This window comes from Nicotiana tabacum, chromosome 2 (genome assembly GCF_000715075.1).
Source record: "Nicotiana tabacum cultivar K326 chromosome 2, ASM71507v2, whole genome shotgun sequence".
Classification (NCBI taxonomy): domain Eukaryota; kingdom Viridiplantae; phylum Streptophyta; class Magnoliopsida; order Solanales; family Solanaceae; genus Nicotiana; species Nicotiana tabacum.
In genome coordinates, this window is record NC_134081.1 from 83,304,148 (window position 1) to 83,318,454 (window position 14,307).

Sequence of the window (14,307 nt, forward strand, 5' to 3'; positions counted from 1 at the left end):
CTAGACCCACTCTGGAAAGCTTAATATATGTATCTTGTGTACGCTTACCTTGTTGACTCTAAGTGGCGTGTTTCCTCAACTCTCATGATGTTATGCCTATCTTTAGCATGTCCTCACATACTTAAAGATTTAACCCATGTTATTAGTTTTCCATGTCAAATTTACCATGTTGAAATTGAATTTATTTCATGTTCCTTACTTAATCAAATCTGTCACTCTTGCTTCTAAATGACCACGTGTTCATGAATTTTGCTAAATGTCACACAATCATGTCGCTATGAGGTGTTTCTTTAAAAACTGTTTAGTTGATTTCCATGTGTGGTCCATTAATTTATTTAGTAGAGTGGTCAATATTGTCATTATTGGGGTGGAAATGAGTCCATGCGCGGCTTTGGGTTATGCAAATGGACATACTCTCCTATTATGGGAAGTGTTTGGATCTGGATCAGCTAGTCGAGCAAAAGAAAGTCTATTGAAGGCCCTGTCAGTGCTGGGTTAGCTTCTTTTGAGTCTACTCTATTTATTGGGCTTGTAATCCTCTCGATTCTGTAATATTATATCTGTTTCTTCTCTTGTCATTGAGCACGTAATAATTTATAATAGCGAATAATGGGGAGATTAATGAAAAGAGGCTGAGGTAGCCTAATATTTGCATGAAAGGGTAGAAAACCTACCTATAGGGTCTCTGTGTAATATTTGTTATTCCATTCAGCATGCCTTGTTTGTTATTCCGTTTGTTATGTTGCACACTAATAGTGTCACGACCCAAAATCCTAATCTGTCGTGACGGCACCTATCTCAATACTACGCAAGCCGACAACACTAATAACCCACAATTATTTTTAAATACTGAAAACATAATAATTAAGTTTAAGAGTAAATCCCACAAATTATGGAAATAAATACACTCCCAAAACCCGGTGTCACTGAGTACATCAGCATTTATACATTACAAGTATAGACAACACAGTCTATCATAGTCTGAGATCAAATACAGTAAACAAGGAGATAGGGAAGGAGAAACAAGGTCTGTGAAATACGGCAGCTACCTCTGAATCTTCGTAAAATCAACTGTGCGAAAGAAACAACACCCACTGTGTCCGGGATCATCTGGATCTGCACACGAAGTGCAGTGTGTAGTATGAGTACAACCAACACAGTAAGTAACAATACTAAATAAAGATCTGAAGATAGTGACGAGCTTCACAGCTAAGTCCAAATACAGTAATTTCCAACATAAAAAGGTAGACATGCTTTCAAGTTCAACATTTAAAATTTCACAGTAATCTCATATCAACTTCGACTGAAACAGAAGATAATGTCTTTCATAAACTTCCAAAATAATGATATATGACCGTTGAAATGCAGTAATAATGAAATTAATGCATCCTCTCAGAGTAACAGTCACTTAGTCCTCCCATTCACTCCAACCTCACAGTCACGCTTTCCTCACAGTCACTCAGCACTCGGCACTCGCACTCAGTAGGTACTTGCGCTTACTGGGGGTGTGTACAAACTACGGAGGGGCTCCTTTAGCCCAAGCGCTATAACAAGCCAATCATGACATAAATCAAAAAAACATGCTGCGGCGTGCAACCCGATCCCATAAATATCCTCACAATTAGGCCCTCGGCCTCACTCAATCATCAACCTCTCCAGTCTCTCGAGCTCTCAGAAATCATGATAAGCAGCCTAACAACAATGATATTATGCATCAATAATGAACAAGAGAGACTGAGATGTAATATGCAAGTAAAATCGTGACCGAGTACAAAATAGTAATTTAACAGATAATTCAGCCTGTACACGGCTTCTGTGGGTCCCAACAGTGTCAACACATGGTTTAAACATGATTTATAGTTAAATTTCCCTAATACGTGGAAAAATGTATGGGTAGCAACAATTTATTCAACAACACTGATCCATGGAATTGACCAAGTCATAATTTATACGGTGCATGCCCACACGCCCATTACCTAGCATGTGCGTCACCTCTAAACCAATCACATAACACATAATTCGGGGTTTCATACCCTGAGGACCAAATTTACAACTATTACTTACCTCAAACCGTATAATTCTTTATTCTGCAATGCCTTTGCCTCACGAATCGGCCTCCAAATACCTCGAATCTAGCCACAAATAATTCGATTTAGTCAATACCAATTATATGAATTAATTCCATATGAAAATATAAATTTTCCAACAAAAATTTGAAATTGCACTCAAAATTCGTCTGCGTGGACCATGTCTCAGAACCCGACAAAAGTTACAAAATATGAATGCCCATTCATCCACGAGTCCAACCATACCAAATTTACCAAATTCCGCTAACAACTCGACCTTCAAATCCTCAAATCTTATTTTCAAATCCCTATGCCCAAATCCTCTAATTTCACCTCAAAAACACGTAATCTAGTCGAAATACTCAATGATAATCCAATTATACACTTCCTTCTTCCAACTTCAAGAAGCATATCAATAATAACACAACAACAACCTCAAGAACATGTAGGAGAGATGGAATCTTACCTTAATAAACTAGGACCTGCTAATTATCCTCCAAACAGTCATACCATAAGCAGCTACGACAAGCTAATCTATGAGAGATGGAGAGATAAATTCTCTATCATGATTTTGCTGCCCACGTTTTGCCCCATCAAAAGATAGAAATGTTTTGAAAATAAAATCCCAAAGTTGCCTCTCAATCTCTCATGTTTTTGTGCTTTTAAGGCTAGGTGGTGATGCTTGTTATAAAACCCTTATAATTTGAAAATGTAACTTTGAAGTTTACTAATACTTTGTGGCTTGTGGGGCCCACATAATAATCATTTAATAAGAAAAAGAAGCTTGGCCATGGAGCAGCTACCAAGATAAACCTATCCATGGGACATGAGTCATAGAGTGGAGATTTGAGTAGTCCTACGTGGACTCCATAATTGTCCCCTATTTTGGACACATGTCTCCTACTAATCCCTAATTACATCTTGTATTTAACTAATTACCCACATAATTAATTACTAAATCTCATTTCACTTAGATAGTAATATAATTCATATACCTTACTATCAAGGCCATATAATATAGCACTAGTCCATAAATATGGGGTATTATAGCTTGGACCGTATTTTATCCCAAAATATCAAACTTCGACCAACCACATTTTCTTCAACTCGTTTACCCTCTAACCTTCACGACTCTTACTTATCACTTGTTTGAAATAGCATAAGTCAACATCCGGTCAACTTTTCCAACTTAAGTTTTCAATTATGAGACTAAGTGTCTCAATTCTCTCCGAAATCCTTCCGGACCCGAACCAACTAACCCGGTAAGTCATAAAACGACTATAAAGTATAAATTGAGTAGTAAATGAAAAAACAGGATTATAATACTCAAAACGACTGGCCGGGTCGTTACATTCTCCCCCTCTTAAACAAATGTTCGTCCTCGAACGGGTTTAGAATCATATCCGGAGCCTCAAATAGGTGTGGATATTTGCTCTGGATCTCTCGCTCAATCTCCTAGGTAGCTTCTCCGACTGGTTGGCCTCTCCACTGCACTTTCACTGAAGCTATGTTCTTTGATCTCAGCTTTCGAACTTGTCGATCTAAAATGGCCACCGTCTCCACATCATAAGTCAAATTACCATCCAACTGAACTAAATCCCAAACTTGAGACGGATCCCCGACATACTTTCAGAGCATAGATACATGAAACACCGGATGAACACATGATAGACTAGGTGGCAAGGCAAGTTCATAAACCACATCTCCAATCTTCTTAAGCATGTAGAACGACCCAATATACCGAAGGCTCAACTTGCCCTTCTTCCCGAACCTCAACACACCCTTCGTGGGCGAAATCTTGAGCAGAACCTTCTCCCCAACCATGTAAGCAACATCACGGATCTTTCGGTCGGCATAACTCTTTTTTCTAGACTGCGTCATGCGAAGTCGCTCCTGAATCAATTTAACCTTCTCCAAAGCAACCTGAACAAAATCAGTACCCAATAGCCTAGTCTCACCCGACTCAAACCAATCCACCAGAGACTGACAACGTCTCCCATTTAAAGCCTTACACAGAGCCATCTGAATGCTCGATTGGTAGCTGTTATTGTAAGCAAACTCTGCCAGTGGCAGAAATTGATGCCAAGAACCCCCAAAATCAATGACACAAACGCGTAGCATATCCTCCAATATCTGAATAGTGCGCTCGGACTGTCCGTCCATCTGAGGGTGAAATGTTGTACTCAACTGAACTTGTGTGCCCAATTCTCGCTGCACTGCTCTCCAAAACTGCGATGTAAACTGCTTGCCCCGATCTGAAATGATGGACACTAGCACACCATGTAGGCGAACAATCTCGCGAATATAAATCTCAGCCAACCGCTTTAAAGAATAATTAGTACCAACTGGAATAAAATGCGCGGATTTTGTCAATTGATCTACAATCACCCAAACATCATCAAACTTCTTCAAGGTCCGTGGGAGCCCAAGAAATCCATGGTAATACACTCTCATTTCCACTCCAGAATTTTAAGTCACTGAAGAAATCCGCCCGGTCTCTAATGCTCGTACTTCACCTGTTGACAATTTAAACACCGAGCTACAAACCCAACTATATCTTTCTTCATTCACCTCCACCAATAGTGCTGCCTCAAATCCTGATACATCTTCGCAGTACCTGGATGAATGGAGTACCGCGAACTGTGAGCTTCCTGGAGAATCAACTCACGCAAACCATCTACATTAGGCACACATAGCCTGCCCTGCATCCGTAATACACCGTCATCCCTAATAGTGACTTCCTTGGCATCACCGTGCTGAATCGTATCCTTAAGGGCAAGAAGATGAGGGTCATCATACTGACATTCTCTGATATGATCATAAAGAGAAGACTGAGAAACCACACAAGCAAAAACTCAGTTCGGCTCGGAAACATCCAATCTAACAAACTGGTTGGACAAGGCCTGAACATCCAAGGCTAAAGGCCTCTCTGCTACCGGTAAGTATGCTAAGCTGCCCAAACTCTCTGCCTTACAACTCAAGGCATCGGCCACCACATTGGCCTTTCCAGGATGATAAAGAATGGTGATATCATAATCCTTAAGCAACTCCAACCACCTCTGCTGCCACAAATTAAGATCCTTCTGTTTAAACAGATGTTGTAGACTCCGGTGATTAGTATAAACCTCATAATGGACACCGTACAAATAATGCTGCCAAATTTTCAAGGCATGAACAATAGCTGCTAACTTAAGGTCGTGTACCGCATAATTCTTCTCATGTACCTTTAACTGTCGGGACGCATAGGCAATCACCCTACCGTCTTGCATAAGCACTGCACTGAAACAAATACGCGACGCGTCACAATACACAGTATAAGACCTTGAACCAGTAGGTAACACCAATACTTGGGTTGTAGTCAAAGCTGTCTTGAGCTTCTGAAATCTCTCTTCACACTCATCCGACCACCTGAACGGAGCACCTTTCTGAGTCAATTTAGTCATAGGTGATGCAATAGATGAGAAACCCTTCACGAAGCGACGATAATAACCGGCCAAGCTGAGAAAACTCTAAATCTTAGTAGCTGAAGATGGTCTGGGCCAACTCTGAACTGCCTCTATCTTCTTTGGATCAACCTTAATCCCTTCACTGGATACTATGTGTCCTAAAAATGCCACTGAACTAAGCCAGAACTCATACTTAGAGAATTTAGCATAAAGTCTCTCTTATCTCAGCCTCTGTAATACAATACCCAAGTGTTGTGCATGTTCCTCCTGACTACGTAAGTACACCAGGATATCATCAATAAATACCATGACAAATGAATCAAGATACTACTGGAATACGTTATTCATCAAGTGCATAAATATTGCTGGGGCATTGGTCAGCTCAAATGACATCACAAAAAATTCATAGTGACCATAACGAGTCCTAAATACCGTCTTTAGAATATTTGAATCCCGAATTTTCAACTGGTAATCCCTCGATCTCAAATCAATTTTGGAGAATACCTTCGCTCCATGTAGCTGGTCAAATAAATCACCAATATGCGGTAAAAGATACTTATTTTTGATTGTAACTTTGTTCAATTGCCTGTAATCGATGCACATCTGCATAGTACCATCTTTATTTTTCACAAACAGAACCGGTGCACCCCAAGGTGACATACTAGGCTTAATAAACCCCTTATCAAGAAGTTCCTGAAGTTGCTCTTTCAATTCTTTCAATTCAGCTGGTGCCATATGATACGGAGGAATAAAAATAGGCTAAGTGCCCGGCACCAAGTCAATACCGAAATCAATATCCCTGTCGGGCAGCATACCCGACAGGTCTGCAGGAAATAACAAACAATAGTAGGAGTATCTGCATCAACATCTCTCACAAAAGCCAAATATGACAAACACCCCTTCCCAACCATACGTTGGGCTTTCAAATAAGAAATTACCCTACTGGGAACATGATCTAGAGAACCTCTCCATTTGACCTTCGGCAACCCCGGCATCACCAACGCCACGGTTTTTGCGTGACAATCCAGAATAGCATGACATGGAGATAACTAATCCATGCCCAGGATTGCATCGAAATCAACCATACTGAGTAGTAAGAGATCGACTCTAGTCTCCAGTCCCCCAATAGTTACCACACAATCGCGATATACACAGTCCATAATAATAGTATCGCCCACCGGAATAGATACACTGAACAAGTGAAACTAAGGACTCACGGGGCATATCCAAATAATGAGTAAAGTATAATGATACATACGAATAAGTAGAACCAGGGTCAAATAATATACAAGCCTCCCTATGGCACACTGAGACAATACCTGTGATTGCTGCATATGAGGTAATGACATCTGGTCTGGCAGGAAAAGCATAGAATCGGGTTTGACTGCCACCTGATCAGACTCCCCCTCTTGGGCGACCCCTAGATGACAGAGCCCCACACCGAGCTGGCTAGGCGGGTGGCAAAGTAACTGGTGCTGAAGTCGTAGTCTGACTCCTCTGCGGCACTGGACCTCCCGGGCGACAAGGACACTGCCTCTACATATGCCCAAACACCTCACACTCAAAGAAACTCCCCGGTACTGGTGGTGGTGAGGACTAAATCGGGCCCCGAGAACCAGAATAACCGCTATAAGCACCCGGTGCAAATGAACCTTGAACTGAAGGAGCACGGGACGAACTCTGGGCTGGAAGGGCACTGAGAGATGACTGACTCTGATGAGAACTATATGAACCATGGCTGGATGATACACCACAGCGAGCTGGACGACCCGTCTGAGCGTGTTTGTAAGGACGACTCCTACCGCGGTAAACCTGAACCCCTAAAGGAACACTGCTGAAACCACCCGGTCCACGAGGCCTCTTGGCCTCCCTCTCTCCACGCTCCTGGCTACGGACCATCTCTATTTGCCGAGCAATGTCAACTACCTCATTAAAAGTAGCACTATCAGGACCCAAAATCCAAAAAGGCCGTGATGGCACCGGACACAACTGTCAGGCAAGCCAACCATAATCAATTAACTTAATTACAAATTTCGTATTTTTGAAATCAAAATTTCTTCAATGAAATAATAAAGATAAAACTCATAGAGTAAATGATAAATATTTTTAGCAACTAAATTTCTAAACAATTCACAACTATTTCCAAAACCCGGTGTCACAAGTGCATGAGCATTTACTAGGAAATTTAAAATAAAATACAGCATCTGTCCAAAATACAAATTAGATAGGAAAATATAATAACTCTGAAGGAGACTCTGTTAGCTGCGGATCGTAATATAGAATGCAGCTCACCTATGTCCCCACAATTATTAAGCACACCTCTGCACCCACAAGCCCGCTATACATATATGTACCTTCATACTAAAATGTTCAGCAAGTGCAGTATGAGTACGAAAACAACGTGTACCCAGTAAGTATCAAGTCTAATATCGAAGTGGTAGAGACGAGATGGTCGACCTGGACACTCACTAAGGGTCAATAATAATAAGTAACATAAAAGCAGAAATAGTTTTATCAATATGATTCACATAGTTAACAATAATTTTTATTGAACCAGCAGAAATAATTAAATTCCTTCAAATGGAACAGTTCTCAATATATTAATTAAATTCCTTCAATTCAAATAATTTCCAATTTATCAATTAATCTCATTTACAAGAATAATAATTAATTCCTTAACAAGCAGAGATAAATAAATTATTTAAATCCCAATAATTTCCAATTTATCAATTAGCTTCACAAGCTACAATAAATTATCAAAGTATTATGTAATTATTATTATTAGGCACGATTTCTGCCGAGGACGTACGGCCCGATCCAGAGTATCGTGTACACTGCCCAGGGACGTGCGGCACGATCCATAGATGCATCTATCCTGCCGAGACGATCGGCCCGCTCCAAAAGAAATGAGGACATTTTCTTATGTACCTCCGGAATGAGAGTATATTTATTATAAGATAAATTCGGGAGGATGAATAATTTTTTTTAACAATTAATTAATTTAAACAGAAATAAGCATATGAGATTTTCATCTTTTACTATCTCTCACTAACAATTTACGATTTATATCAAATAATGTAATTAAATAACGGATACAATTTACACAAGTAATTCATGCTTTGAGTCCTAAACTACCCGGACTTTAGCATTAATAGTTGCTACACACGGACTCTCGTCACCTCGTGCATACGTAACCCCAATAATTAGCAACAATTATTAATTTAATTACCTATGGGGTAATTTTCCCCTCACAAGATTAGACAAGAGAGTTACCAAGTCTCAATGCCCACTTCTGATCACGATGTCGTGAAAAATCCCAATTTGGTGCCGAAAATCCGAAACTATCCAAAAGCTATATGAAATAATTAATACATGTTAAATAATTCAAAATTTATCTATTAAATAAATTACCCAATCCAAAATTATAAAATTCCTAAAATTCACCCCGGGCCCACATGCCCGAATTTCGAAACTTTTCGGAGGGAATCGTTACCCATAATCTCAAGAACTCAACTATACCATTTTCATCCAATCCCATAGTAATTTTCGTGGTTAAAATCAAAAAATACTAATTTCTAGGTTTTTGTTCAAAATACCAAATTTTTACTAATTTTCATGAATTGTCACGCCTAAATAGTATTTAACTTGCAATAGGTAAGAATCACTTACCTTGACATAAATGATAAAAATGGAGCTCCAAAATCGCTCCTGGGTCGGCTCCCATGGAGGAAATGAGATGAAATGAGCCAAACCCATTTTTTCAAACTTATACACTGCCCAGGCGACCCTTCATCGCGTTCGGGAGACCCCCGTCGCATGCGATGAACAAAATTCTCAGAAACCATTTTCAAACTCTTTTTAGACAGCCTCTAGTATAATGGTCATAACATTTTGTACAAAACTCCAAATCACAAATGGTTTGACTTTCTGGAAACTAGACATCAAGTGCTATAATTTTCATATGTTGATAATCTCCCAATTCCTTATAGATTTTGAGATATAAGCTGTCAAAGTCAGCCTTGTGAAATACAAATTTCTTCATCTTCCTGGACAGCATGTAGTGTACCAGCCATAACTTTTTGTACACAAATCCAAATTCTCAATAGTTTACCTTTCTGAAAACTAGACACAAAGGGCTACTATTTTTTGTTTTGGATCATCTCTAAATTACTTATAGATTGTGAGATATGAGCCTCCGATATCACACCTGCGGAACAGAAATTTTCTTCTTCGTGAACGCGAAGAACAAAATCCCAAAAGCCAAATCCTTATTCGCGAACGCGAGAGGATCCTTGATGCCGATTGGATACTTGACGCGCCTGTCATAGGGGTATCATGTGTCGACTTGTGAGCATGGCTTTGGTTCAGCCATGCAAGCAAGGGTCCGTTGGCCTAAAGGTGCAGGTGTGGGCGACACTGCACTACTTCGGAATGAAAGCGTGCTGCAAGAGGGCTATGTATGGGCATGGCACGAAAGAGGCGCATGACAATGGCCAAGGGCTAAAGGTTGCCTTACTCGGGCGAGGCACGAGCTAGTCGCGGATGCACTAGGCGAGTGTCAAGCTTGAGGATTGGGCTGTGCACGCGGGAGCGATGCTCAGTCTTGGGCTAAGGACAAGGCATGTCCTAAGCCAATCCCCCAGGGCGCGCATGGATTGTGATCCTAAGATGAAGCGCCACGACATGTCTAGGGCCAAGGGCCTAGGCATCTTACGGGCGGCACAAGTTGGGGCGAGCCTGCGGGCGAGCCCCACCGATAGGCACAGGATCGTGCTTGGGAAATCCTAGTACAGGAAGAAGGCTGGCCCGCGGCCGAAGGGGAGTCCGCGGGCGCCGCACGGGCGAGCAGGTGCCACTACCCAATGTAAGAATTTGGGCCCATGACACCAGCATCAACTATTGCAAAACAGCCCGAAATGATCTGAAACCACCTCGAAACACACCCGAGGCCCCCGGGACCCCGTCCAATCATACCAACCAGTCCCATAACATAACACAAACTTGTTCGAGGCCTCAAATCACATCAAACAAAATCAAAATCATGAATCGCACCCCAATGCAAGCTTAATGAACTTTAGAACTTCAAACTTCTACATTCGATTCCGGAACCTATCAAATCACGTCCTCAAATTTTGCACACAAGTCACATTCGACATTACAGACCTACTCCAACCTCCAGAATCGGAATCCGACTCCAATATCAAAAAGTCCTCTTCCGGTCAAACTTCTCAAAAACCTTCAAATTTCTAGCTTTAGCCAAATGACTCCAAAATGACCTACGGACCTCCGAATCCACTTCCGGATGCGCTCCCAATTCCAAAATCACCATACGGAGCTATACCCATACTCGGAATCCCAAACGGACATCGATAACCTTGAAATGCACTTCAACCCAAATTTATGGAATTCTTCCAAAATGCTAACTTCCATAATAGGTGCCGAAACACTCACGGGTTATCTAAAACCCGATACGAACATACACCCAAGTCTGAAATCATCATACAAACCTGTTAGAACCTTCAAATCCCGATTCTGATATCGTTTACTCAAAAATCCAACTTTAGTCAATTCTTCTAACTTAAAGCTTCTGAAATGAGAATTTTCTTTCCAGATCAACTCTGAACTTCCAAAATTTTAATTCCGACCACGCGTGCAAGTCATAATACCTGAAGTGAAGCTACTCGTGGCCTCAAACTGCTAAACAATGCGCTAAAGCTTAAAACGACCAGTCGGGTCGTTACATTCTCTCTCACTTAAATATACGTTCGTTCTCGAACGTGCTAAGGATTGCTCTAGGGTTTTTCGGAAATCACTGTTTAATACCTCGTGCACTTACTCGTGCTGCCACAACTCAGTTGAGCACACTAGCTCGAGCCAGTCTGAAGATTCTCCTTTTTTACTTAGCCAAATAAGCCTTAGAGTCCAATTCCAACATCCGGAATTCTCTGCCAGGACTGTTCCCATCATACGAACACCGTATCAATCACTACACGATGCACTGATACATGATTGCATACCTTTGCTGAATTCACACTATGCACTGCATAACTCACATGACCATAATAACATCCTCTGATAACAATAGTTGAATTTCCACGAATCTGATGCTCACAATGCACCTCATGACATATATAAGTCTTGTTCCAACTCTTGCAATACCGCCACGACAGAAGAGATGTGTAGAAATTCATAACCACCTGCTGAATCAATCAAATCATGGGGTTGCCCCTCCTGACAAGGACCATTACCTTCTTCTGAACTGAATAACGATATTTGTTCCTTATTATACCTTATATAAATTTGATTGTACTTATTTCCGGTCCAATAGTCTCAACTCACCCAGTATAAGATGTTCGGGCAATAAGCCACCACAGATGCTGCCAAAAGTCTCATACGGTACCACAATGTGCTAATAAGCTACAAACCCAAATATGATACCTCTCACGAGTCATGAGCAAGTCTAGTAGAGTCTTGCGGATCGGTACAAAGACGTCCGTACTTATCTTCGAGAGGCTACAAGGTTGTTAGGAATACCTCCCTTTTGATTCCTCATCATGCGATTTGATTTCTTTGAGGCTTATGCCTTCATTTCCTTCTTATTCAATCTTATGCGACGCGAAGCGATTGTTATAAATTGGGGATCGAGGAAATTGTTAATGGTACTACAGATGTAGTGCAGGATGCTTCTCCCTGTGTAATTAATTGGGCTATTGTCGTCGCATTGCGAAAGGACGCTCTGTCGTTTCAAGTTAAGTATCAATACTACCTAAGGTTTTAAAATTTGGCATTGATTGTTACGACGATTCGTGCATTGTTATCGCACATTGTTTATGTAATGGTAGAATGCATATCTATGTACCAGGACAGTAAACGACTTGAAAGAAGGTTTTCTCAGTACATGATTCAGAGGTTCCAAGTTTTAATTCCAGCGGAGAAAAAGGCAATCAGACTATGAATGTTCAGGTTTGGGGCTGATGGAGTAACGAAGCTTGATATTTTCGAGTATGGTAGAGTTATCAATTTTGATGTAGTGTCATCGCCTTGTAAAATGCGTTAAGGTTCGCCAGTGTTATGGTTTTCCTCAACTCGCCTTCACGACGGGGTGTTAGGAATTTTTATAGGGGAAGCAGTCGTTAGAGATCACGGTGTGCAGTGATTCAGGATCGAAGCAGCGTTCCTAGTATTGATGTCCCGAGAAGGATGATCGTCAGAAAGGTTTAAAGCTGGTAACGAGCAATTGGATCAAGTGCTACAGAGACGGATTTTTAGTTAAGGCAACAACTGGGCAGCGAAGGATGAGGAAGGACATGTGAAAGGTGTCTTGTGGTGGTTAAGTTCCTAGGTGGCCAAGTGTGAGAAACAGAAGTTGAGTAGTTGCTTAAAGAAGAGTGGCAAGGTAGCATATGAGTTACGTGGTAGGATAACTACACGGCTTGAGGAAATTTTGAAGTGATTTGGGATTTAGGATGGACAGTGACTAGGTCTACAAACTTAAGTTGTAATATTAAATGCTATATTGAGGAAGATTGGATACAACAGGAGGGAGTTGCTTGATATGAAGAATGATACAACATGACTTTTGGATTAGAATGTATTGTTGCACCTTTAGTTGATGTTCATGAGGAGTGAACGGACTAGTGCAGCTGGTGAATGAGCTCGGACTCAGGATGATCTACTGATTTCGTAGTATTTGCACCCAATGCAGTGGCGTTGGAATATGTCGGCATGTAATTTCCATAGGTGGGTTATCTCCTATGAGCAGGTTAGCAGTTGCGTGGTATTGACGAAGCTTCTGCGAAAAATTCTACTGGCTACCCAGTAAGAGATTTAATATGTAAATGTGGCTAGTGGTTCGGAGTGTTTATTAAAGGTTAATAGAAGGATTTTGAGAAATTTGGCGAGTTGCATGTGCAGGATCATGTCAACAATAAAGAAAGAATCTCAGTGGGTTCCAGAGTTATGTAATTGTATCTTCAAGCTAAGTGGGAGAGCCGCACTATCTACAATTAGATTGCATGGTTGTCTATTTGTGAGGTTCCTGGTTATCGGTGTATTGATGGGTCATTGCAACTAAGGAAAGAAAACATTAGTGGTAATCTGAGCAAAGAATTTGGGGAATGTGTACCATATTTGGCCGTATCGATTCATATTCAGGTTTTTGGAAGACTCGGAGTTTATGCTTCGTGTAGATGTAATGCACAGGGAAAGTGAGACAGTCGGGTGTCTCCTTGAGAAAGTATCCATGTGCTAGCAGGGCCTTGGAGTTGATCATGTTTGGGAACAAATCAGAACAAGTGACTCTCAATAACGGTCTTAGCGGGTTCAAAAATTTAAAGTGCAGTGTCTAAGGATCTCGAGTCCGTAGTATGGTTGAGTATCGAGCTTTTGCAACAGATTATGAAACGGGGCTTGGAGTACTCTGCTTTATCTTCAGGTTGTGGTGTAGCATTTGAGAAATGGAAGAAAATAACTTCGGATTCATAAAAGGAGTATCAGAATGGGTGTACCAGTTGAAGATATAAAAGTGCGCACAATGAGGGGTATGAGATGATTTGTGGATTTTGAAACAGCGTGGTCTCGTAAAATAAGGTCACTCGGGATGAGTACGGATTTGAGTTCATGATGTAATGAATGGAGCTATTATTATTTCTAAGGCAAGTTGAGAATAAATTGAGAAAAGATGACCTGCTAACAATGGTTGAATCGGCATGATGGTGGCAATGATCAATTCCTTCAGCGCATTGAGTTATGCATGTGATTTGTGGCGATACGTGCGAGGCTCGACGGCCGCCGTA

General features: G+C 41.0%; 1 long non-coding RNA gene across 1 annotated transcript; it reads right to left on the reverse strand.

Annotated features, from left to right (window-relative positions):
* Positions 1-868: 868 nt before the first annotated feature.
* LOC142171731 (uncharacterized) lies at positions 869-11,314 on the reverse strand. Its single transcript, XR_012701543.1, has 3 exons — positions 6,832-11,314; positions 2,065-2,132; positions 869-1,116 (listed from the first exon to the last, which is right to left on the reverse strand). It is a non-coding gene; the product is annotated as an uncharacterized LOC142171731 (long non-coding RNA).
* Between the last annotated feature and the right edge of the window lie 2,993 nt (positions 11,315-14,307).